This window comes from Perognathus longimembris, chromosome 6 (assembly GCF_023159225.1).
Source record: "Perognathus longimembris pacificus isolate PPM17 chromosome 6, ASM2315922v1, whole genome shotgun sequence".
Lineage (NCBI taxonomy): Eukaryota > Metazoa > Chordata > Mammalia > Rodentia > Heteromyidae > Perognathus > Perognathus longimembris.
The window spans coordinates 27367564-27383489 of record NC_063166.1 but is presented as its reverse complement, the minus strand read 5'-3'; the positions used below and the strand labels follow the sequence as shown (position 1 = coordinate 27383489).

The window sequence follows — 15926 nt, the reverse complement described above, 5'->3', positions numbered from 1 at the left end:
AGGGCCCTCCTCCATGGCACGGATCCTGCCGTGGCTTTCCCATGTGCTCTTCTGATTTGTCGTCATGTCACTCTGAAGCAAATTGTTTCCCTGATCCATTTTTCCAGTCAGCCTGTTCCAGTCAAGAGAGACTGGTAGACAAGGGTCACTTGTTTATCAGTAGAGCTTCAATTAGCAAAAGTGATTTTTTAAAATACAGTAGCTAATTCTTTAAAAGGAGAGCGACAGCATCATCACTCTCAGCCAAGGCCACTTAGAGTCATGAAAGTGTCACTGGAGAGGAAGAGGGATGGGAGATGGATCAGGACTTCCAGCCTTTATTGGCTCTGCAAGTAGGAAGTTACTAGAAGTAGATTAGAGTGGAAGCCAGAAGGAAAAGGGGATGAGGTAAGACTGCATCCCACACCAGGCCTGAGTTTCTACATTGCTACATCTGCTGGGTTCTGTCTGAATGCCAGATATGTGTTCTGTGGCAATTCATCCACCAGAGCAGCACAGATGTGGGTGGAGCAAGGAGAAGCAAGAAGCATTAATTCTCCAGAGTAAAGAGCTCCACTTTGCACTGAGGACAGCTTAACCCTTGAAGAAGATAATAGGCTCCCAGCTTTCATGAGAGAGGAGTGGGCAGAGGTGTGGGAGGCTCCAAGAACTTGAGGCAGCCTGGTGGCTGTCAGCAGATGGAGCTGGGGGCGGAGTGGTCAGAATTGTCACCGGCAGTGACTGTGGCTAAGACTCCAGAGTGGAGCAAATGGAAAATCCATGGAAGGTGGTAGCATAAGCTACTGATTCTCTCTTGGGTCATATTCATTTGAGAGAAATCAGGGTCAAAGAACCAAAGGATCTTGGATCAGCAGGAGAAATTGGGGTTCCCATAACACCAACTACGTCATTGCTCCCAAGCCCCCAGATTTTACAGATCTGAAATCTAGGTGTTTCAGAGGCTTAGGGAGCTTGCATTTAAACTGGAGCACCAGCAATGTGGACAGATGCAGCCTTCTCCTCTAGGCACCCAGATTTAGGAACCATTCCTTTCCATTTCTCTCCTTCTGCTTCTGAGCAGGAGCATGTGGAGGCAGACACAGGCATGGGAGACAGTCCTCTACAGAATGGAAGTGGTAACAGTAACCCGAGAGCACGCATGAAATAAGGTCTTAAAGTGCTTAACACAGTGGCTGCCACATAGGGCATGTAAATCATGTAAACCAGTAAATCAATTAAACCAACATCCCTGGCAGAGAGGATTCAAAAGTTCCTGAGGCAGCCACAGCATTGCAAATAGGAGATCTTCCCTGATAGGACGTTTTTAATCTCCTATTCTTAGCAAAATTAAATCTTTGGAAAATTTTGATAACTGTAAAAACACAATTACTTATCTCATCTCATCAAAACCTACCTCAGATGAGATATTGACCCAAAAAAATAATGTTTGTATTGGTGCTCTCCATCCATCTCGTTCTTTGTTTTATCATAAATAGGAGATAAACATTTTCCCTATAGAGACACCCAAAGGCCTGTCACCCCTAAAGTCTCCCCCTTTATGGAGCCCTTTCCTCTAGGACTGGAGGTTTTCACTACATAGTGCTGAGGCTTCCTTCCATGTTGCATAGACTCCCCAATCTGCCCTAGACAGGAAGCCCCTATGATTAGTGAAAGGTTCTGAGAGAATGGGTGAAGGGCTAAGTGTCATTGCCTCCCCTCTGTCCTGCCCTTCCTTCCCCACACCAAATGTTCATGGTTTTAGTGCAGAGCCATAGCCTACATTTAGGCAATGGCAAGGCTCTAAGGAGAAAGAAGGAAGGGGGAAGGAAGGCAGCATAGTGGCCAACCTTTCCTTGAAGGGAAATTAAAGCAATATAGATGAATCTCACTCCAGGACAGCTTTCTGTTAAGACTACCTAGTCTGCATACCTAGGAGTATTGGGATTTGGATGCTGGGCATAAAGTTCCAGTGTTATACCTTTTCTATGAAGGTCTAGCTGGGAGCACAGTACCGAGACAAGAACCTGGAATTTGAGTGGCCTAAGCCTGGCTGGAAAACTGGTTGTGTCTTTATTGAACTTTTAGTTGTCCTTCAGCAATTTCAGTATTCTTAAAGATGCAAGTATTTTAAAGGCAAAAGCAAGATACTCTTTCATTTTTCTCTCATTTTCTATGTGATTTACCCTGATATAAATTTGCTGTATTTAGAAATTCCTGAAGTTCTAGGAAAGCAGAACCTATTATATTATGTACAAAAGCATTATCCAAGCAACAATTGCAGAATTCTGTTTTTAACTGCCTCATAGTTGTTTTTACATTTTTGATGAGAGCCTGCCCTAAGTAGAGTACTCTAAGAAGAAAAACTAAATCAAGGTGGGGGGAGTAATTGGTCTTGGCACAGATTCCTTAGAATAGTCTTAGAGATTTTCGAAGACCAGTGATCTATTCTGAATAAAGTGGCTTGTTATTTTCTACCAACCCCATTCTTGTTTTAACTCCTTGGGGAGTTCTGATTTTCAAAGGTATGGAGCAGAAATAAAAGCTTGAGGTCTACTATTGATCTCCTGTGACTGAAAGATGCTTTTCTGGTTAATTCGGTTGGGACTCATCACGGGTAACTCCTGTTAACACAGAAGGCACTTGGTGAATGGTGACTTCAAAGATCAGCCAGATCTTGGTGTTATAGAATTTGGGTTCACCCATCTTTCAGGTTTCTGATGATGATGTCCTACAGGCTCTAGTGTAGGTTTGGTCATTTTGCAGCTAACAATTAAACTGGGAGAGAACCTATATTATATAATCAGCATCAGGAGCTTCTTGGGTTGGAATGGACATTAGGAATCAGTGATTCACTTAGGCTCTTCCTTAAACGAGGGGAAACGCAATCTAGACAAATGCATCCAGACCCTGTGCTATTATTTTCAACAGACTCTTGGCTTATTCAAATGAACTAAAGGTTGAGAGCCATGATGATGTGCATCAATCACTTGCTAGTCATGTGGTCCCAATGAGCAGCCCTGCTTCATACAAAAGCTTGGTAGCAATATACAATCTTAGGCATCATGCTCAACCTAGATACTCGGAGACTCTTTATAACCAGTCCTATAGGCCATTTATGATGAAATTTCATTTATCTTGAAGCAATGGTTGTGTCCATTGCATGTTAGAAACACCTAGGGAGTTTTTATAACCTCAAGTCTGGAAATGGATCAAAATCTCAGTTGAATCCGATCTCTAGGACGGGGACGGGGGGGGGGGGTAGTTGCAGAGAGAATCTGTTTAACTATCCCCAGGGGATTCCAACGGACACCCAATGTTGAGACCTAGGTCTAGCCCACTTTGGAGTTCGGGAGGTCTTATCACATCACATCTCATTCATTTTTTTTCATCTTTTTTTTTTTCTTCCGGCTGGTGTCAAAAGGCAGATCCTTGCTCATGCTAGAAGAGTGCTCAGTCCCTGAGCATCATTCTCATCCCCAAGATCTTCCCTATTAAAATGAATCCAAACAATTTAGGCTTAAAAAAATACAGATCACTTTACATATTCATTGTGTCCAACAATTAGGGGAAATAGGAATTACAGCCCTATGCACATGTTGCAGATTTGAAACAGCTTCGTGTATAAGGTTGCACATTTGGACAGTGGCAAAGTTAGGATTTAATTCCAATGTGTCCTAGTCCAAAAACTAGACCATTTTCTTTAAGGATTCATGCTGCTGGCTGAGCAAAGGCCCTTTCTGAGCCCAGTCAGGCTGAGACACTCATCATGCAGTCAGTGATAATGGCATGAGTGGCCAGATCACACTAGAGAGGAATTTCCGCCTGCTCGCCATAACCTTTCCACATGTGTGCCCTTCTCACTGCTCAAGGTCCCTGCCCCAAGAACATCCATGTCTTTGGATGTTTAAATTATCTTCTAAAAACTACGTTTAAAGACAGCCAAGTGACTAAAGCTACTAAAACAGGAATCTAGGCAATAACATATAGCTATTGGTAACAATCCCTTCTCTTCTTTTTTTAAAAAATCATTTTACATAACTCAGGGTATAACTCAGAGTCAGGCACTGTAGTCTTTGTTCCTCGTCATAATGCACCTTTTCTCTCTGCGGCATTGTCTTGCTCAACAAAGAGAAATGCCACTTTTGACAACTGATGAATGCCACAGTGAGCAGCTCAGAGTCTCTTCATGTTGGTTTTGAAAATACAGAGAAATTCATTGAAGCCCCCACCCCCTTCATCAACCATTTCCTCCCCAGCCTTCCCACCATCTCCACCCTTTGCCCACCCTGTGAAATCTGTTCGAATATCTGGTGAGTTTAAGGCACTCTAATCATAAACTCTGCATCTCTTTAGCCCCAAGAGACAAAAGCATTTGCTAGCATTCAATGAGCCATACATTATTAGCAGTAATCAACAACATAGCCTGTGCTATTTTCTTTCTTTTTCTATGCTCAATGCAAAACCCAGCCCCAAAGTTACTTCTCCTGTGAAACTTTGTCAGACATTTCTAGATATTTTCCCCATAGTGGATCTGTTCACAGTAACATGAAATTCATTGCTATCATGCCTGATCCCTCAGTACTGAGGATGCAGTATTCCATATTGGATCTCTACACATGCTAAGCATGAACTCTCATAATGGGTCCACCTCTCTAAGTCCTAGGCTCTTCATCTGTGCACTGTGCTTTGCTCATGGATGAGGAAGCAACTACCAGGCCGACCCTGCTAGCTTCCCACACATTCGGTTTAGACCTCTGATTGCTCACATCCAGGTTCTCCAAACACAAGGAACATTATATATGAAGGAGAAAAATGAAAGTCACTTCGGAGAAAAAACATATGGCAGAATAGAAAGCAAGCTCCTGATCACACAGACATGTTAGATGACCATGAAATTCAGCTCCTGCTCTGGACAGGGCCCTGGGAACAAGACAAGTCCACACACAACAGGGATGTCCTCTGCTTCAGATTTCCAACACAGCCTTATGATGCTCTTCATGCATTTCCCTCACAAGCATCTGCTTTGACATGGACTGAGATCCAGGCAGGGTTCCTATGTAAAGTAGAGCATGTGGATGAGAGGAAGAGAGACAAAGAGGAAGAAAATGGCACAAAAAATATGATGAAACAATTCCAATCAATTAATAACTCCCACTCTAACAGAAAGCATATGAGAACAGATTAAAATGCAACCCACACTCAGCCAGCCTCGGCCATGAACCAGTTAGCATAAACAATTCACAGGTGCTTGAGAGGAATGCTCCTCATTTGCCCAAACAAATCTGTTTGCTAAAAAAAAAGTAATAATAAAAAGTTTAAAACACCTATCATTACTACCCTCTAGGGCCTGTGTTAGCAAAGACAAGGAGGCCAATGCTCAAAGCCAGCTCAATGCCAATACTGTCCTTGGTATGTTTAAGGAATTTCTTAGTAAGTAATTAGAGGCACACATACATACAAAGCTCCTAAATGAATGTTAGTGTGAAATTGGAGTATTGAAATATAAGGATTAAATAGAGAGAGACTATCTTCAAGAACTATGTTTCTTTTTTTTTCAATTACAAGCAAAATAATATTAAAACCTTTGGTTAAAAAAAAGCAGAGCAAGTAATCAACCCTATTCAACTATTCACATGTTTCTTATTTCTATTCAATGCCTTGCATACACAGTTGAAATTTTACCTAGTTGTAATTATGGTACAGACAAAATTAGAGACAGGATCTGGGTGCTAGTGTCTCATGCCTGTAATTCTAGATACTCAGGAAGCTGAGTAGCTTAGTTTGAGACCAGCCTGGGCAGAAGAGTTTGAGAGACTTATCCTGTATAAAACAAACAAATAAAAAACTTGGCTGGAGGGATGGCTCAATTGATATAGAACAAGTTTGAAGCCCTGAGTTCGAATCCAGGTATTAAAGGGAAAAAATTTAGAAGTCGGAATAAAATAGTTTCCCATAGTGGTTAAGATAGATGATAGATAGATAGATAGATAGATAGATAGATAGATAGATAGATAGATATAGAGATCTCACACTGTTTTAAAACTTCAAATTTAGAGTCTCACAGCTCTGAGTTCAAATGATGGGTTTTTTTGTCTTACTTTTCCCTTTTGCAGACAAGTGATAATAATAAGAGTTCTTACCCCAAATGATAATCTGGAGGATTATAGGAAATAGCATTTTATAAAGGATAGTAAATATGATTTTTCAGATATGAACTCTTTTATAATCATAATATATTTGTTTACTGTGTTTTAAGTAAATATAAATAAAAATATTTAATTAAAATGGAAAACTAGTTGGATGCTACGGGCTCATACTTTTAACCATAGCTACTTAGGAGGCTGAAATTCAGAGAATGGAGGTTCAAAGCTAGCCTTTGCAGAAAAATCTGCTAGACTCCATCTCCAACTAACCAGCAAGAAGCTGAGGTAGAGGCAAAACTCAAGTGATAGAATGCTAGCTGAGCAAGCAAGTTCAAATCCTAGTACTGGAAAGGAAATATATATGCCTATGTGTGTGTATGGCTCTGCATATTCATGGACTACTGCTGAGAACAGCAAGGAAAGTGCAGTGGAAAATTTAAGACTTAAGCTCATTTAAAGAAAACCATTATATAATAGCATAGATGGCGCTTAGTTGGAGCAAAATGCACAGAGGTGATACAGGAATGACTATAGCTTGGAAATACTGAACACATGAATATAAAGCATTCAGCAAAATACCTAGCATCTGATACCCACGTAATAAATAGTGGCTCTTCTGTTAGTCTTGCTTTAATTTTGTCCAAAGTCAGAAGAAAGTGTCAGGGTTCAGCTTCCCCGACAGACTCCGCATCTGCTCCACCTCCTGGAATGCCATTCCCTTCTGATGACATTTCTAAGCCCATCAGAAATAGGGAGTCATCTTAAAATACAAGCACAAGGAAAAGGGACAAACCTTTGATTTTTAAAATAAAATTACCTGCAAACCTCAAAAGAATCTTTATGATACTACTGCTAGATAACATCATAGAGCCTATACTAACTTCCTCTAAATTTATAGAAAATTCTAGTTATGCGCTTATGCTAAGTGGTGTTCTGAATTGTTGTCCCAAATGAGCAAAGAATTAACTTTCATTTCAGTTAGATTTAATGGGAGGTGGAAAAGTTTGATAAATTAGGGGGCGTGTATATGTATGTGTTACATGAGGAGGTTATGTTACGCAGATGTACTGGTAAGATGACCTGATCCATTAAAGATCCAATACAGAGGAGCTCAGTATTCAGATACGTTTTGATATGGGTCATAAATATGGTAGAGCCATGGAAGACTAAGGCTAGAGGCCAGGAGAGCCATTAGGAAACTATTGCAAGGGTCCAGGCAAGAAAGATGCATAGCTGGGAAAGAAGCAGACAGAGTAAATTCCAATCAAGAGAAGATACTAAAATATTGGGAAGATCCTTTCCAGATTTTTTTGGTGACAGACAGCAGAGAGTGAGAGAGTGGTACTTACACTCATTCTCAATGGATGAATGTTGAAACTAATCACTGAGAAAGTATCAAGATGGAGGGAGGGGGGAAAGTCAATTGAGAACATACTGAATTTCTCGACCTTATGAATAACCCATAGATTATCAATAGGAAGTAAATTCTGTGGTTCAGCATAAAGAACTTGGTACACCATCTAAAATAGTCTATGTGCCCAGGTAATTTCTACAGTAACTTTACTGGCTTGTTTTGCTCCTGTTGCTGAACATGTGCTTCCTTTCATATTATTTTTAGATGACTAACAGTTTAATAGAAACATATTTTCTAAATTTGTTGCTATAAATGTAATACTTTTTTACCTAGCACAAATATTAATTTAATGGTCCTTTTAGAATATTTATAAAAAACAATTGTTTGCAGTTGCTGAGAGTATTTTAAATTCTGGCTTGCATTTTTATAAGAAGCAACATTCTGACTTAGTACTTATGAGGCCATTAAAAACAGAAAAGTTTGGGGAAAAAAAAACAACTCATTGCAACTCAGTCCTGTATAAAACTATAGCAGAGTGCAGAAAATTACAAAGGAGGGAAAGAGAAAATGTTTTGTTTCAGCTGGTTAGGGATAGGATTTTTCCTTTAAAAGCAGTACTGGAGATTGAACTCATGACTTTAGTCTTACTAGTCAGGCACTTTCCCCCAGAGCCACTCCTCCAGCCGTTTTTTGTGGGTTTTTGTTTTGATTTGATTTGCTTTTGAGGTAAGTTCTCACTTTATGCCTGGGCTGGCCTGGATTGTGATGTTTCTGTTTGTGTTTCCCCTTGTCACTAAAGACAAACTTGAATGCACCATTGCCTTCAAGCCCTTGTGTTTCCCTGACAGCTGGGATAACAAGCCCAAATCCAACAAATCCAGCCATCGGTGGAGATGGAGTTCTGAAAACTTATTTTTCTGTCCAGGCTGGCCTCAAACCATAGTCCTCTGCCTCCCAAGTACCTAGGAATACAGGCTTGGGCCCTTGTAACTAGCAAATATAGACTTTTCCTTTTGAAAGTATTTGGTAAGTTTCCTGTCTTTCCTAGTTAGTGATGTACTGTTAGGTGACTAAACTGGTAGGTGAGGAGCATAGAAGAAACTACTTGGCTCAGCCCAGTTTTGTTCTTTGGAGTCAGACCATACTCCTAGCATCATACTGAAAGGCTTTGGCATTTCCAAATCAAACATATTGCAAGACTGACTTTGGCATTTACTAATCCAACACTGGCTCAATAATATGGATATGTTCCTTGAGGTTTAAAAAAAAGAAGGAAAAGGACTCACTAGTTGTCAGAGGCTTTGTATTTACTGCCTTTATTTGATCTACAAAAAGGGAATTTGTGAATTGCATGTTATTATCCCCATTTTACAGATGAAATGATTCATGTTCCAATATGCATGTAAATCCCAAAGGTCATATCACCACACAAATAAAGCTAGAATTTTCCTGAACAATTTGATCGAACCCATTACATCTTGGAGTCCTCTATTATATTTACATAAAACAATTGTTTGTAGTTACTGAGATCATTTCAAATTCTGGCTTGCATTTTTATAAGAAGCAACATTCTGACTTAGTACTTATGAAGCCATTAAAAGCAAACGTTTGAAAAAAAAAAACTTATTGTGACTCAGTCCTGTATAGAACTTTAGCTGATCATAGAACATTACGAAGGAGGAGAAAAGAGAAGGCTCCAATTCAGATAGTTAGAGAAAGGTTTTGTTTTTTTTTTTCCTTTAAAAGCCAATAGTTATGAGCAAATGTAGGGAATTGCAAGGGTGTCTGTGATGTACACAAAGGTAGAATGCCCCGAAGTTGTAAAATAAAAATGTGCCAATAAAAAGTCATTTTTACAAAACAAACAAAACGAAATCCTTGGGAAACTATAGAATTGGGAGGGTGGGGGCCTCTGACCTTGAATTTGCTCTCACAGGGCATATGACTCACTTACAAGAGCAATCTACCTAAGTCCCCATGGGAATTTCTTAGAATACTCCCAACTCATTTTTTCCCTGTCGTTATGAACATATATCTAATGACATTTCCAATGTCATTTCCCTGTATTACCAATGTAATACAGAATAATTGTAGAAAATTTAGGCAACCAATGAAGTAAAATAAAATTCAGTTGGCCCATTTTCTAAAGATATACTTCCTTACTACCTGATGAACATTTTTTTCCATTCTTTGTATGCACATTCTTTTACAATAAAGCAAATTCCTCAGATTTATTAAATTTCATTTTCTCTTGTCTTAATGTTAAATAATAACAATACTTCTTACCTGAGGATTATTGAGTTTAACTGGTATATGAATAGTCAGTTGGAAATAAAGGAAAATGGTCAACCCTAATTTGTTTACCCAAAGGATCACTTTACCAGCTGTGTTCCTGTATCTGTTCTGTCATTGACTAGACAGAGCCTCTGACGAATACTCAGTGATCTGATGACTGTCATCAGACCATCTGTAGACACAAAAGAATGCAAATAAAATATCTACCTAATCTATATTGGACAGGTCTTTCCTCTTAGATTCATGCATTAAGGAATGTCTGTGTCTCCTCCCTTCATAATTACAATATGCCTTTATTCCTTCAATAAACAGGTGAAACTCTTCATTACCCAACACAAGACATTCAGAACATACTGGGTTTAGAAGTCCTATCAAAGATCCATAGACTATGAAGATATTTCCATAATCATGACAATAATAGAACATTAGAGCCAGGTGGAACTTAAATTCAACTGGCTCATTTTACAAATGACAAAAACTGAGCCTTGGAGAAGACAGGAGACACAAATATTATGTAACTAACATATACCAGAAACAATATGCTTATTTCACTCAAAACCACACATTTGTGAGTTAGGTATCATTGTTCCAAATCATATGAAATTCAAACTCGGTGTGATTTTTTTTAAATGGACCTAATGTCATACAACTACGCAGAGTTAGGGCCAGCATTCAGATATGGTCTTTCTGACTGTATAGCTTTTCCCTGGGGCATCCTGCTTTTTGGGGTATTGTGGATAAGAGAAGGTAATTTTACTAAATCAACAGCTAGATTCTGGGGAATAGAAACCAGAGGAAAACACAGAGAAAAATGAAACATATAAAACAGCTGCTCGATGCCTAGTCTGAGATTTATATTTTTATACCCAGTTGTCTTCCTGTATAAGGACCTCAAATGGATTCAAGCTTTACCTCTGAGACTACCTGCAAGTAAACAAGTCTAATGGTTTCTACATAAAGATATTTCCCTACATACACCCTTTTGTATGTTGAACATGGATTAGAATATTAAAACTCTTAGATTTTAAATTATGTCATTAATTACATCTATATTGAAAATTGCCCATGTAGAAACTACGAAATTAGAATGAATAAGGCTTATTACCTGCACTATTAATGGACATTGGGAAAGTGATTTGTATGTCTTAACCAGACACATTCACCATTTGAATAATAGAAAGCTACTTGAGTTTCTCTCCAACTCAATTCCACATACAAAGCTCAAGACACATTTTCCTTTTCTGAATCTGGAATGTTTTAGCAGCCAGCCCCCATACTCTCTGCACAGTGTCTACTTTAGGAATCCAGGAGGAAAGGAAGCAATGAACATTTGCTGTCCGCCTACCATTTGTCAGGCTCTGTTAGGTGTTTTACATACATTACATAATGTCTTATCCTCCCAAGGCCCAGTGAGAGAGTTCATTTTATTTCTAGTTCACAAATTTAAAAGAAAAAACAAACACAAAAAACAAAGCTTGTAGAGCTTTTTTTATTACAAGGTCTAATAAGCATTCAGGTTGGGAATTATGCCAAGGTGTAATTTTTCAGTAGCAGCTTTACTTGAATCTGCCTAGTAATAATCCATTTAACAGTTTTAACATAGTTAATGTTTGTTAGGCATTCCCTTTGCCAAAGTCTCTGTGCAGATTATATGTTGAATCTTCATAGAGATGCCAAGATTTTTAAAATATTTTACTTTATTGTAAAGGTGATATACAGAGGGGTTATAGTTATATAAGTAAGGACATGAGTACAATTCTTGTCCAACAGTGTTGCCCTTTCCCTTGTTTTCTCCCATTTTCCCTCCTCCCACCTGATTCCCCTGTCCCGAAAGTTGTAAAGTTCATTTCCAACATAATGTCTTGTGATTATTGCTGTTGCATTGGTTCACCCTTTGTCCTTTGTCTGACCATTTCTGTGATTCCCTCTCCCTTCTTCATATCAGATAAACTTATATACAAGATTAAGGGTGCTGAAATAAAAATACTGACAACAGGGGATAAACCATAGGAAAAATGAAATAAAAAATAAATAACTGGGCTGGGAATGTGGCTTAGCAGTAGAGTGCTTGCCTAACATGCATGAAGCCATGGATTCAATTTCTCAGCACCACATAAACCAAAAAAGCCTGAAGTGGCATTGTGGCTCAAGAGGTAGAGTGCTAGCCTTGAACAACAACAACAACAAAAAATCCAGGGACAGTGCTCAGGCCCCGAGTCCCAAGCCCCAGGACTGGCAAAAAAAGAAAGAAAGAAAGAAAGAACTAGAAAGAACTGCAGACAGTACACACACACACACACACACACACACACACACACACACACACACACCCCACAACCTCTTGTTTCCATATCTTGGAGTTTATTTTGATTAGCATCATTTTATGTGGTCATATGTACATAGTTATTGAGCTGTTGTGATCCTCTGCTAGAACTATCCTACCTCACCCCAGTTAGAATGGCCATTATCAAGAAAACTAATAGTAACAGATGCTGGCAGGAATGTGACTACACTGGTGGTGAAAATGTAAACTTGTTCAACCACTCTAGAAAAGCAGTATGGAGGTTCCTCAAAAGATTAAACATAAAGCTCCCCTATGACCCAGAAATCCCACTTCTTGGCATTTGCCCAAATGACCACAAATAAGGCCACACTAAAGCTACCAGCACAACTATGTTCATTGCAGCATTATTTATGATAGCTAAGATATTAAATCAGCCCAGATGCCCCTCGGTAGATGAATGGATCATGAAAATGTGATACACACACACACACACACACACACACACACACACACACACACACACACTGGAATTCTATGCTTCCATCAGAAAAAAAAGATATTGCCCCATTTGTAAGGAAATGGAAAGACTTGGGGAAAAATCATATTAGATAAAGTAAGCCAGGCCCAAAGAAACATGGGCTTCATGGTTTCCCTCTAAGATGTTTTATGTTAGTCATACGATGCACAAGAGTTAGCAACTTGTGTGGAATCATGTAATTATTAAGAATGGAATATAAACTGAGAAAGGCTAACCTCCAATCCTGTAATGTTAGCAGTAGTTCATATTGCTCAAAAGGATTCTAATATTTCCATTATCTTGCTTATAGATTTATACAAAGCGAGAACTACAGAGTGCCATAGATTTTGACAAAGATAATGAAAGAGGATGGTATTAATTCTCCTTGCAGAGCTGACATTGAGATAGGGATAAACATACATTAGCTTTAGAAGTTTGGCATAGCTCAGATATGAAAAGTTAGGGAAGAGAAGGAAAAGAAAAGTTTTCTACTGGAAACATTACCTTTGTCATTTAGTTTTTCTTTGAAGTTTCTGTCTTGAAATTGGTCAATTGATCCACCAAACTGGTTAAGACTTGGGCTTTCTTCTAGGTAACATCTGAACATTTAGAATTGATGTTCTGAATCTGTTGAAAACCCAGAGAAATACTTATCGACTGCTGTATTTTACATTATTCCCAAAATTACTAACTTTATAAAACCACAAAGGCTTACCATATCACAACTTCTGTAGGTCAGAAACTGGATGGTCTTAACTTGGTATTTCTGGTTCGGGGTGAAAGCATAGGTTTCGGCCATCCCAGAGGATCATGCAGAGATAATCACAGACAGGAGAAGAAGGTTCATAAGGAGGTTTATTAGTGGGGCCATAGTTCCCACGGGAGAGGGAGCTACATGGCGTCTGCACCTTATCCAGGTAGCAGCCTCTCTCTCTCTCTCTCTCTCTCTCTCTCTCTCTCTCTCTCTCTCTCTCTCTGTATGGGCAGAGGTTGTTTCTTCTGGAGCTACTTCCTGCTGTAAAGGGGCGAAGTAGTCAGGGGTTCCTGATTCGTCATATGGCCTGGTACCATCCAAGAAGTATTTGTTTTGACAGTTTGGTTGGTAAAAGTCCTCATCATTTCCATGAAAATGGTTATCAGGGCCAACAGGTGTCATAGTATCCTCTGGTTACCTCCTGCAGCTTAGGCACATCAAGGAATCACTGGGCCTGGGGTCTTCAGGGTCCAGATCTGCACTGGGCAGAGAAGTAAATTAGTGTCAGAACTGTGTAAAGAGCATAGTTCCTTTTAGAAATAAGGATAAAACAGAGATAACTCAAGTGTACCAGTAGGAATTCCTCAGATTTAGTTTCTCAGCAAAATGTATTTGTGCGTGTATGTGTGTGTATTATATATATGTATGTATATTTCCAGCACATTCATAGTTGGTTTTCTAGAAAGGTTTACTTTTTTTTTTAACAAAACAATGTTTCAGTATCAGTACGCTCCATTAAGTTGTAATTAAGAATCAGTATAAGTCAGGTGCTGGTGGCTCATTACTGGAATCCTAACTATTCAGGAGGTTGAGATCTGAGGATCCAATTCAAAACCAGCCCAGGCAGGAAAGTCTGTGAGATTCTTATCTCCAATAAAACTACTCAGGAAAAGCCTGAAATGGTGCTGTGGCTCAAGTGGTAGAGTTCTGACCTTGAGCAAAAGAAGCTCAGTGATAGCTCCCAGGATCTGAGTTTCAAAAAAAGTTCACAGAACATTTTTGATATATTTTGTTAAATCTATTTAAGATATGCATGTTATGATTATAAATTAAGTTGATATTAGAATTAGTAATATTTATCCTCATCAGTTACAGTTTGTATTTTCTACATGAATGCTCATTATAATTGATATCACACTGATATTAATTGTGAGATGCAGAAGTTTTTGTATTTCTAAGTTATGCCAGATAGCAAAGAGTGAAAGTTTTATCTATGCAGATCAGATTCTTAATCTGCTTGCTTAAAATATGCCAGAATCAATTTATTAACGAATATTCAAAGGCTTCTTAGAAATCCATGACATAATGCTCTTAATATCAATACTAAATCTGCCCACATTCTGACAATAATAATTTTTTGAAAAAACTTTAGAATTAACTGTGGGAGCCTGGTGCTGGTTGCTCGCAACTGTAAGCCTACCTGCTCAGCAGGCTGTGATCTGGAAGATTGCCCTTCGAAACCAGCCCAGGTGGGCAAATCTGAGGCAAGCACTCTTGCCACTAGGCCACATTCCCAGCCCCAAGGTGGGCAAATCTGAAACACTCTTACCACTAATTAAGGAACAAAAGTCTAGGAGTGAAGGTGTGGCTCAAATGGTAGATCACTAACTTTAAGAGAAAAAGCTAAGCAAATATGAGGCCCTGAGTTCAAGTGTCACTACTGGCACAAAAGGGAAAAAAGTGGAAACTCTCCCAAATAGAAAGGAATAAACATGTTTTTGATATGCATGGTTTTTGTTTGTTTTGGTTTTGGCTGCTGGTTTTTGTTTTGTTTTGGTACCAGTCCTGGAGTTGAACTCGGGGCCTGGGCACTCTCTCTGAGCTTTTTTGCTTAAGCCTAGCACTCCATCACTTGAGCAACAGCTTCACTTCAAGCTTTTTGGTGGTTAATTAGAGCTAAGCATCTCACAGACCTTCCTGCCTGAGCTGGCTTTGAACTGTGATCTTCAGAGCTCATGCTAGGATTGCAGGCATGAACCACCAGCACTCAGCTTAGGTTTTTTGTTTGTTTGTTTGGTGTGTGTGTGTGTGTGTGTGTGTGTGTGTGTGTGTGTGTGTGTGTGTGTGTGTGTGTGTATCTGTGTGTTATAGTCTATGCTCTCCTGGAACTTTCAGTGTAGCCCAGGCTTGTCTTGAATTGTCACTCCACCATCTCTACCTCCTGAATGCTGGGATTAAAGGTGTGCAACACCATATTTGGCACTATCCATGTATTGGAGATAATTTAAGACCCAGTAAGTTGCAAAAATAAAATAATACAAAGAACACCTATGCACTTACTTGGACTCACCTTTCAATGTCATTTTACTCAGTTTGCTGTTCTTTTCTGTCTCCTTTCTGTCGTCACCTCTGTCTGTCTGTCTAGAGAGGAATATAAAAGAGGTGTGTGTGTGTGTGTGTGTGTGTGTGTGTGTGTGTGTGTGTGTAGTACTTTCTATAACCACAGTATATCAATTGCAGAAAATTTAATTTTAATATTTTAATTTTGTCGTTTGCATGTCAGTTTTACAATCTGTCTAATACTGTCATGTTAGAGCACTTTCTCCTCCAAGGCAGAATCAGGCTAGGCTACGGTCAGTTCCATGCAATGCTGAGGTCCA

The 15926-nt window shown here is 39.1% G+C and overlaps 1 protein-coding gene across 9 annotated transcripts in view; it reads left to right on the top strand.

Annotated features, from left to right (window-relative positions):
* Positions 1-15926, top strand: part of Phactr1 (phosphatase and actin regulator 1) — a 432942-nt gene that overhangs the window by 4182 nt on the left and 412834 nt on the right. The gene's annotated exons all lie outside the window — the stretch shown is intronic.